Source organism: Lycium ferocissimum, chromosome 7 (assembly GCF_029784015.1).
Source record: "Lycium ferocissimum isolate CSIRO_LF1 chromosome 7, AGI_CSIRO_Lferr_CH_V1, whole genome shotgun sequence".
Classification (NCBI taxonomy): domain Eukaryota; kingdom Viridiplantae; phylum Streptophyta; class Magnoliopsida; order Solanales; family Solanaceae; genus Lycium; species Lycium ferocissimum.
Window position 1 is genome coordinate 14,474,860 of NC_081348.1, and position 12,289 is coordinate 14,487,148.

Genomic DNA, 12,289 nt, shown 5'->3' on the forward strand with positions numbered 1-12,289 from the left:
TTTATTTATACGACTTACTCCGCTATCATGCATCAACCACGAGCATCGATAACGTTCGCATTGTCATAGCAGTAATTCTTTATTCCTCGTTATCCTTACTTCTCAATTCACTTCTAATCATCCATATCCGTAGTCATAGCGCACGATTACATTCATTTATATACAACGTCTATCCCATGTTCTTAACATCATTTATAACATAACCATAATTGCAACATATCAAGAATCGCTGACTCGATCAAGCTATTACTCGAAAAATGACACTATTATCGCATTCACGACCCATTTTCTATATTCTTCTACAATCCAAGTGTTTCAACTTCTCAATACCTTAAACAACATGGAAATACCATAAAACTTACCTTAGATGATGTAGGAATGACCCTTGGGTGGAGATCTTGTCGAGCCAAAATCTGGTTCCTCACGATGAAACTTCTTGACTTGGATGATCTACAATGAGTTTCTTACACTTAGTTTTTCTTAGTTTGATGAAGTTGATCATAAATTTCTCTTGAGTTCTTATGGATGAAGAGTGGAGAGGGTTCTAGAGAGTTCTTGAAGTGTTGGGTGAAAAATGAAATGAAATAATGAACTTGGTCCCCTTTTTTAATAAATTAAAAGTACGATCCGTCGGGAAAATGTACGGACAACTTATACGGTCAGTATAAGTGACAGTGAAATCGTCCCTTCAACATCTGTTATTGCCATTATACGGTCCGTATAAGTGACCGTATAATCCCATCAGTGAGGGACCTTCACTGTGACGATTCTGCGGACCATTATACGGACCGTATAATCGGCCGTATAACCAATCTTTTCAATGATCTTGTTCTCATCACTTCGTTTGATCTCCAATCCTTATGGAACCTTCTTGATACTTGTTTAACACCTCATTATTCAAATCTAACGGACGTTATAACTCTTCTCCGAAACCTATTAAATCATCATTAACTTGTTACTCATAAAATCTCTTCCGATACTTTAACTTATAACACCTCGAATGTTTTTGAAATATCAATTAGGGTCAATCAAATTCTATCTCTTACTTATTGAAATATCGAATACTTCGTGTCCTTCGTTAGTCTATTCCTTTATGTGCATCATCGGGGAATTTTTCGAGGGTGTAACAAATATAGTCTCATTCGCCTTTAATTTTTACGCATTGTTATGTAATAACACCCAGAAAATTATCAACCCCTGAAAACATGGAGCCAAAAAAAAAAGAATATTCCTTGCCTGCATACTAACAGAATAGATAAATTCAGGTTTTTTTTGATCCCAAAGTGCGAGGTCGGGGCGGACCGACGTCTCTCATGAAGGCAAAAATCATCAGGGCATTCTTGATGTTATCCAAATATGGAATCGCATTAGAATGATAGCTAACGTTACCATCGCACCTCGAGCGTGTGTCTTCGCAGAATGACCATCATCATCATTATGACCATTTTGCTTATGAAAACACGCTCTAGACGATCGTATTTGAGGGAGATTGGAAACCTTTGTCTGACTCCGGACGACGGTTATATCTCACTGAACCTTCTTCGTACACAACTTTACCACCCTAATATAAATTAACTCTTACATAATTTTCCGTCATATTATTTTCGAGAGAATACAAATGTAAAAATGAATGGAGAATGCAAAAGTGAAGAATTCTTGAAAAAATGAAGTCTACAAGAGATATGCGAGTCTGAAAGAGAGAAGTGGAGAAATTGAATGTCGAGAATACAAATCTTAGTATATAAAAAAAATGAATCACGAGACCTTTGAATTCATAATGCGTGTTGAAAAAAATTATTTATTGTTTGATTTCTGTTGCATGCTGTGATTTTGACGATTGCATGATTGTATTGTGCATTCTCAGCTTTAACAAAAAAAATTTTACAAATTATTTTACTGTTTTGCTTTTACAACTGCATGCGTGATTTGACGACTGCATGGATTCTCTGCGTAAAAAAAATTCAAGAATCAATTATTGCTACCTTGGCCAGCTAACGTTTACCAATTGAGAAAATCAATTATTGCAAAACGTAGACAGGCCAAAGTTTTGCAACAATTGATTTTGTTGTAAAACGTTGGCCTGCCAACGTTTTACAACAATTGATTTTGTTGCGACGTTGGGTTTTGCGGTAATTGATGCATGAATTTTTTTATGCACGTTATAGGCGAGAATCCATGCGGTCGTTAAATTTGCCATCGGTCGTAAAATCAAGCATGCGATTGATTTTGTTGTAAAACGTTGGCAAGCATTCAAATGTGAGGCTAATAAAGGCTCGAGGACGATGCAGATGCCCGAGGGCCCTCACGTGTGATTACAGTAGAGTGATTGGACCTCGGGAGCGAACGTCGATGAGTGGACATGCCAAATCTATTATTGGGTAATATGCGTCATCGGTGTAGGCATCGTTGTTGGGCATATCTTGATCCGAACGAACCTCATCCTCATCAACTAGCGGTGATCACGGGACCTCGACCCCGTGGTTTACCTGGCCTTGCGTCCCCTGCACGCTCGCGGGCTTGGTATATTAGGACGTTGACAACGAAAGCTTTGCAGCGATGTGCGCTCGACATACTCATGCCCCGTGGTGTATAATTGGGAGCGAAACTCAACATCATCCCCAAAGAGGCAGCAACCATGGACTGCATGTTAATGTGGCTAAATATCTCTTGCTAATTCCTTCACTTCGTTAGACTTGGTTGGATGTCTTGGATAGTCGTAGACAAGCATCGATTAGCCCGGTGTCCACAAAGCCTAAGAAAAAAAATTAAATTATAAGATTTGATAATGGTCTAAGACACATATAAAGATATCAAACATCTAATGCAATGTAATGTACGTACCGATGCCTCGTACTGCTGCCGTATGTTGGTATCCTTATCCACATTATGCGGGATTTCCTATCGAAAGTACACGAGTGACGTCGATACCAACAAAAATACTGCGATAATGACTACGGGTCTTGAGTTTCATACTCGGCACGGATTGCCCTTTGTCGATGATTTTTCCCAAAAAAAGTCCGTTTGCGCCAAATTTTGTTGATCCTCCTTTGTTATAGCACGGTAACATCACGTTTTGTAATGAAAAGGATCAATCTCGACACATGGTCACGGAATATGTTGCTTCCTGCAAAGCTGTGCGAGAACGCGGTCTACCATGTGCCACTCTCGATAGATCCCACAAATAAGGGAACTGCGCCATCCAAATAGCTTATTTGAGCTTTTAATATTTTGACAACTTAAGAACGTTCGCTTATATTTTATTGCAATTATTAGCCTTCTATTAATATTGTCGTTTTCCACTGTCGTGGTGGGATCGCCTATTATCTTTTATCAACGCTATTATTATTATTGTTATTATTATTATTTTCATCATATCACCCTCGTCTAATATTTTGATTGTCGTGATCATTTTAACTTTCCTATTTATCATCTTATGCGAAAATGCATCGCATTTTTTTAATTATTATTAATTACTTTCGGACTTTATAAGGGTTATTGCACAACTATTAAGATATCATGTAATTTTATTTGAACACCATTAAATACATCCTTATTAAGCAACATTTTAGTACGCGTTAATATATAATTGACTAAGGAGGGTCTATCTTTTAAATTTGCAAGTCAAAGAATTGAAGGGAGAAAAGAGGGTCCACACCCGAGGCCCATATTTTCGGTTATACGTGGCCCAAAGTCTCGCTTAATATTCGCCCAAACCAAGCCAAATTCGGATCAGCCCAACGATCCTCCAAAGCCACTATTCAAGAATTAATCTGGACCATTCAATAAAACGATCTGATGGTCATTATTAAAGTCCCACGTTTAACTCAGCTAGGGTTTCCTTGATGAAAGATCTGCGCCGCCTCTCATCTCGTCTACTCTCTCATTTCCTTTTTCAAAATGCTGCCAAACATCACCAGTGAAACAAAATTTTTGCCTTGCCATTTTTGTGTAAATGAATGCTTTTCCCAGATGCCTCCCTTGCTCTCGTCTTCATCAAGGCAGGAGACGCTTTGTCTCGTTGCCAAGTGAAGCCGTCTCTCACCTCTCACCGCCGAGCCCGGTAGCCGTGCCCTCCCAATTCGGGTGGGGTTCGGCTTTTCCCCCCTACGGCAAGAACCTTGTTGTCTCGCTATTTTCTTTAGCTACAAATCGACACCTCAATCGGCCATGGTAGGTACGAGTCTGTCCATTTCAAGCAAGAATCAAGGTCGTGATACCCCTCATTAATTGAGTCGACAAAAAAAAGCCAATTTTTCTTTCCAGATCTCTGAGGAAAATCAACCTTCAGAGATCGTTTTTTTGACTTTGAATAGCTTTTGGGTTTCGGATTGAGCCACAAATTTTGAAATTCGAAACCCTAATTTGAGGCTATAAATACAAAGTTTGAGAACCATTTGGAGGGCATGGTTGAGCGGCGAAATCTGATCCTTAAAAAAATAGTTATAGTTTTTTTTTTTTTTTTTTTTTTTTTTTTTTTTTTTTTTTTACAAAAAAGAAAAGAAAGAAAAGGGGGCAAAAATTCAGTCAAGAAATCGTTCTATCTTTATTTGGTTTTTGATTTGAAATTGGGTTACGTTAAGTAGGTTCGGGTTCGTCGCGTTCGAGTATAGATTCGAGACCCGAAGCCTCAGTTCGCTGCACGCGAAAGAGGTAATTTTCTCCCCTGTTAGTTGTTTTTAGCATTTTTTCCTTTGCTAAGTGTTTATGTGTGTTGGTCTCTAGTTTGCCTACGTTTAGTTTGTTTTGCTGTTTAGTTAGTAATGTAGCCCTTGTGATGTCGTTAGATTAGTCCTGTATGTTATTAGCTCAGTTTCAGGCCATTGTTCGGCTATCATTGGTTTAAGCTATGTTCTTTTTGTTCCCTGTTTTAATATGCTTGGTTGCATATGTTCTAGTTTAGCTAATTGTCCATCTATTTATCAGTGTCTTGTTGGATTTGATAGTTTGTGTATGTTGTAAACATGTTAGATTAAGTCAGTCTAAAAGTTTCATGTCTGCTTATTGTAAGTACTTGTGAGATGGTTGTTAATCTAGCATGATAGGGTGGAGCATTGCAGGGCTTGTTTTATTTAAAATTAGTATGGTACCACTGCTTATGATGGTTTGAGAGACCCCTTTAATGATTAACTAGCTTAAACCTCATTATGTGTGTCGGAACTAGTTAAATGCTATCATGATCGATACGTCGGGTATACATGTATGCTTGGATGTTAGTATGAACAACCCCGTACGGGTCTTTAAATTTTTTTATCATTGGAATGAGTTCTTATATGGAATATCACTACCTAATTTAGATTGTTCGAGTACGCTATTATCCACAATTAACTTCAAACAAGTTACGATTCCCCTTCTCTTTCATTTTACATTTAGGTTTCTTAGTTATTACGTGCTAGCCTAGTTTGCTTGTATATGACTTAGCATGTTCTTTGTGTCGATCCGGTTGTGATTCATATGCTAGCGAGAATTAGATAAAATGCCCCCGCTCTCCGTATTTATTGAGTAGTTTAACATGTTTTAACATATACTTAAATGAGTGTCTTGTGTTAGTCGAGTACCACGAGTAGGATTCAAATATGGTTGATTCCTGATCTGGCTGCAGGAGATGTGTAGTTTAGTTTGTTGTTTACTTCGAATATTAGTCCTGTTAGTCCTTTCATTATGGCAAATTAAGTTTCTAGTTAACAAAAAGGCTTCCTAAATGATGTTCTCAAATATATGCTTGGTTAAGTAGTTTCTAAAAGGAAGATAAAGCTCTGAAATCTCTTATCCTTGTCCCTGTTATTACGTTCAGTTGGGACTCAGGAAAGTTTCACTCAGGACTTTAGCTAAAAATCAGTTTGAAACCAGTTTCATTTAATGAGTTGTTGGTTTTGTTGGATGTTAAGCATGGAAAAATCTCTGTTTTGTATGAATTATGCCCTAATCAAATTCTAGAGGTTAATCTGCTAATTTTGAGGTCAAGTAGAGGCTCACTATATATACACTTCTAGCCCTCCAATTCTTATCACCGGACCAAAGGAAGGGGAGATAAAATGAATTTGTTGGTGTCCAAACAGGCCGTTGTAATTAAAATGAAATCTGCCCATTCTAAGTGGTTGGTTTTGCTAGAACATGGAAAAGAATTAGTTAGAAGGAAATCTTTGGTAATAAATTTAGTCTTACAAGGAATGCTAAACTAGTGAAATCTCTTGATCTGTTTGAACCTTTGTGTTATACCTTGTCTTTAAGATTTTGCCTGAAGTAAAAAGGACACAAATTCCATTTCTGCTAAACCAAAACCATGACAAAATTGATTGGGGCTTGAATGAACACCATATATCTTCTTTGTCTTCCTGAATCTGCTTGTGCTCTTCTGTGTCACCTTATTTGTTTGAGTCTACTGAAGTCATGTGTCCCTTTTATTGCTTGGTATCACATAGAACCTTTGGAGTCAGCGTACTTGTTTGGATTTCTGTATTTGTCTCGTGAGCTGACAAGTATTTGGGCTATATTGAACCCGATTGTGCCATTGTCTAGTGTTTCAGTTGACTAGTTTGAGCTTGGGTTCGCCTTGGTCCAAGTTTGAACACTGCTGTAGAAGAAGATTAAGGAATCAAAATAAGCTTAAGCTTAAAAAGTAGGTTTAAAATTAAATATACATGGTATATACACAATCTACTGATTTATTTGGAGTTTACATTTTTGTATGTTTGACCTTATTCCTTGATTATATACTAATCCTTTTCCTTTTCATTTTTATGTATGACCACCGCGCGTGAGTCCGAGGGACTCGTCTCATCCCGCATTCGATGTTGGGCTAAAGCCCAACGAAGCACTTTTATCGAGTCAGCCCCATCAACTGTGCAAAAAAAATCTGGGCCAAGGCCCATAATAGCAGCAATAGCCCGCAACCGTATATCGGGCCAAAGCCCAACAGCAGGCCCATCGCAGCAGTTCTTTAAAAATGGGCTGAGCCCATTTATATTTCCTACTCCTCTATTTATTTTGTGTATTTAATTATGCAACTAACTTTTTATTTGTTTTTGTTTTCTCAGTTTAGATAAATCCTAATGAATTAGTAGGTTTAGTTTTAGTAATGGGTAGTTAGTTTAAGGAAGACTAATAATCAATTCCATAAGTTTTACTCTCTTCTTCTCATGTGAAAACTATGTGTAATATCTAATATTTATTTTATTTGGAATAATTGATTTGCAAAATAGCATGACTATATATTTTAAGTAAAAGGAATCATATTTTATTCTTACTATCATATACATTTCAAAACGTCACTAATACGCAAATATAAACTTAAATATATTTTATAAACATTGTTTTCAAAATTCATCCAATTACACATATTTTAGCTGAGCATAGTTAAATATTAATAAAAAGAAAAGAAAAACTCATCATCTTTTGCATTCTACTTATAAAACAAGTCTAAGATTTTCTACACCACTATACTCATATAATATAATTTTATCCTAAAGTTAAATTGGCTAGATCTTCTCTTAAAGGCTTCTATTTATATACAAATCACTTATTTTGCAAAGTCTCATTTTCAAAATACATCATTATTTAAAGTTTAGCAAATATTTATAGTTTACTTTTAAATAACATTTCTATTTGAATCTTATTTAAAGCTTTTTGTGCAAGTCTTGTTTTAAAATGGCATTTTTATTTAAAGCCTTAGCATATTTTTTTTTTTTTTTTAAATCTTATTTTAAACAACGTTATCATATTTTTCTTTAAAACCTTAGTAATATTATAAGCCATTTTCTTAAAATTCAAGCACCTTATTTAACCTTAATTAATTAACCTAAGTTTGGTCGGTAATCGTTTTTTAACGAATCTTAAAGGATGCCTAACCCCTTCCCTTTAGGATAATTAGAACCCTTACCTAGAATTGGAAATTAAAGTTCGTAAGACCTTAAAAATGGAGCTTAGTTTAGCTTTACCTTAGTTAATAATTAGGTGTCCTAATTCACCCTTAAAATAAATTAGGTGGCGACTCCTTAAATTAAATAATTAGGAATCACCAAAATGATGTACTCCGCTTTGATCCGGTCTAAATGGGGTATAACAGGTAGCACAACACGTGCCTCATTTTCGCGAGCTTTACGATGAGTTCACTTTCGAGCAAGAGCCGTCGTGGGTAAAAGGGCCCCGGTGGTGGTCGCATCGGTATAATTAGCTCCCAAGCCCAAACTGTGTATTAAAAATTAAAAAAAAAAAAATAAAAAGATTATAACTATCAAATAGACAACCAAATAATATTATATAATTTTAAAAGGTCACGTACCCAATAAGGAAATGAATCCACACACATCCTTGGCTTTCACCATATATCAAGCGCATAAACAAGTATACAAATATGACAATACGTGCCGCTCCCCAAACTTGTCTACTCATTTCTCTAAGGTCACGCATGTCAAGCAAATAGTCTAAATTAAGTAAGTCACCGGACTTATCCGGAAATATCGTGTCGCCACAAAGCCATAGCAAGTACAACCTAACCCGCTTTTGCACATCAATATCTGGGGTCTGATCTGTAATGTCATCTAAGCCTCTAATATATTCAATTAATTTATTTACTTCTAACCTACTAACACCATTAAAACAATCCAGACCGGGTGACCAACAAGTAAGCTCATGGATCAATTGTTGCCACCCAACAATACTTATATTTCTAGCATTAAGATCATTCAAGGGATTACTATCAACAACCATGCCAAACATGAGCTCAATATCTTGTAATGTGATGGTCGCCTCACCCGCATTGCATGAAAGGTGTGCGTAGACGCCATCTCTCTATAAGTGCGATGATGAGCCCAATCATATGATACATATCCTATCTCTACCACTCTCCTAAATCCACACAGGCCAAAGTAGTCAAGGATGCGAGGATGAAAAGGATGACGCCTCACGTGCTTCCAAAATTCGATATCCGCGTGGCGTGGAAACAGGCATCCGGTCGGTCCTCTCAAGGCACCATCCCACATAGCCTGTGATCGATGCTTCTCCTGGAATGTTAACACATCTTACACTTCTGGCCCCGGATGTAGGGGTACCTATGGAAGCTCCATACCTTAGAAAGAAAAAAAAATTGAAGTCCGGATCAAGCTATTTGGAGTAACTTACTATTAAAAAAAAAATATTATTCCAATTTTAGCGTAGAACAAATATGCACTGCTAGATAAAGCCAACTTCCATACGCCTTATAAACCACTGATAGTGGACCACATTAATACCTATAAAGTATAGACAGAATAATTGTCCATCCACTTAGACTTAGGTCCCATATAATAAAGCATTATCATGACATATAAATATCAATTAAGTTTCACTTTTCTGGCTATATAAATATCACATTAAAGGTACAATGAAAAACTTAACAAATCAGATCTTTTATATAACAATCCACAAAATAATAAGAACATAACAACAAATTTCTTCAAAAGTGCTACTAAACAAATCGACCTTTTTATATAACAATGCTTCTAACAATCATGTCTAAAGTTCAAATTAAAATAACACAAATAAAAAATTAAAGAATCCGTGTAATCAAGATATATAAGACAAACAGATATCCTACATCTACTATAAATATACAATATTATATGAGTTAGAAAAAATACCTTAATTTAGATAGCAACAAAAGGTTTTTGATGAAGAAGTTGCTCCAAATATTAGACTGTAATGCAGGGTTTAAAAAGAAAATAAATGGAGGAGCAGGAGAAGGAGAAGAAATTCTGTAAGTTGAAAAGAATGGAGGAAGAAGCGGAGGAGAAAGGAGAAAAATTAGGGCAAAAATTTTGGGGATGAGGATGAGTCGTGGACAGCCCGACGTTGTACAATATATATGTTGTAAAACGTGGACTGATCCACATTATACAAATAATTTTGTATAATGTGGATCGGTCCACGTTTTACAACATATATATTTTAAAACGTGGACTGATCCACGTTATACAAAATTATTTGTATAACGTGGATCAGTCCACGTTATACTATTAAATTTTTTTTTTTTTTTTTTTTTTTTTGTTCGTTCCGACAATGGCAAAAAAATTTGGGGTATAACGGGAGGAGTCCACGTTATACATTTTGGTATATAAATGGAAGGAAATTTCCTTTAGCTTTATACCGTATATTTTTATCGCTTCTTTTACAGCCTCGAAAAAAGTCGTACCATAATATTGAGCGCACATGTGACAGGCACGTAGAGAAACAACAACAAATGAACAAAAAGAAAATATGACACGAGTTTCGCAACTATCTGGACTAAATCTTCTAAGTTCTAATTCTTCAAATTACTTCACCATCTATTGAGTTTGACTTCTATATACTATCAATTCACTTAAAAGATAATTATAATTAATTTTATAATATTAAAATTAGTTATCTCGAAGACAATATATACAACGTAACTTGCTATAAGAGATTATAATACATTAACAATATAGATTTTATTACACTATATATCAGTTAAATCGTTTAGATATAACTTACAGGAATGAGAATATCTACTTTTAAGAGGAATGTGTAACATAGCTCTTTACAAATTGAATATAAGAAAATGATCTTGTAAAGACTTTTTTTACATTATTTTTAGATCTTTTATGTGCAAAAATAAAATATTATTCTAAAAAAACTTAAATTTTAAAATAAATTTATAAAGGACTATAATACATGTGATCTAAGAAATTTCATTGATTGGATCTCCGACCTCACTTGTTGGTGCTCGAATCCCCGCATTGTAATCCTCTTCCCCTTCCCCCAGTGTAATAAAAAGCAATTAAAAAAAAAAAGGACTATAATACCAATTAACTCCCTAATTTGTTCTTCTTGACTTTCTTTCCGTGTTTTTCTTATATCCCACGAAGATGGCTACTTTTTATTAAACAAGAAAAATAAAGAAAGTGTGCAGCATGACATTTAACATAATTCAGGAGCTTTGTCGTTATACGTCCAAACTCCAACTTATAATAACCTTTCGTTCTTCAAACTTTATTGTAATTTACCATTCACATTGAAAATGACACTAAAAGAAATATTAACAATATTCAAAATCACAATTTAATAATATTAGTATTAGAATTGTTATTAGAACTGTGATTTGCTTTCTTCAATTAATCTCCTTCATTTCTTGCTTTCTCTTGCGACCCAAGAGTCCTGTCTCTTCATTTCCTTGAATTCCTACAAATGGCTTGGGATGCCAGACTACAATTTTGAGAAGTTCCTAATTTGCAATCCAACTCAACTTCAATTGTTCCTAAAATCACATTTAATGTAGAATCGAGATTTTATTAATTTAATTGAGCATATGTAATAAAAACAAAACACTCAAAGGACCGTATAATTTGAAGTAAATTATATATATATATATATATATACCCAACATCTATTTTTCTTCCAAATTTATTTATGTGAAGTTCATCAACCATTTGTTAATTTACATCTTTACATTGAGCATTTCTTACAAAACCTATCAATTAAAGTGTCTAACCTAAGCTGTATTGGTCAAGAATCACATTTGCCATTTGTCGCACTAATTTATTGCACGCTCATGAGTCACGACTATGACTATGTGTCACATTACACCTTTAATTTTGGCCAAACACATGTACGGCCCCTCAAAGTTGCCCGGAAATCACATTTAGACACTTGAACTCAGTCTTGTTCCAATTGAACACAATGCTATGTACGTATTCATTCCTATAATAATTAGCAATTTGTCACATAACACTTTTGCACAACATTTCATGAAAGCGTGTAAATGTATTCATTAAATATACCCGTAATATTTCAATTTTTTGAAGGCTTTTATTTAAATCCTAATTTTTTACACTGTTCTCACTCTTCTTTTAGCTAGTTTCTCTCCTTTTTCTTTGTCCAAATTAGGATTTAAATAAAAGTTTTCAGAAAATTGAAATATTACCGTTATATTCCACATCAGACAACATTCACACGCTCATGAAATGTTGTGCAACCCATGTTATGTGTCAAAAGCTAATTGTGTCTGATAGGAACATATATATACATAAGACTGCTCAATTCCACAAGATCAGCTTTAAACATCTAAATCGAATATCAAAGAAGTTTACGCCCATGTTTGGCCTTTTATTTTCTTGAACTATTGTATGAAAATATTTGGATCTTTAAAAATTCTCTTGGATGTAAATTTTTTTACTTGTTGAGTGAATCCTAAGTATCTCTTCTGAATTTTAGTTTATGGTAAAGTCCCTCTAATGATTTCGTTTAAATGCGACATATATTTTGTAAATACATATAGATTGTGTAAAAATTGATTACT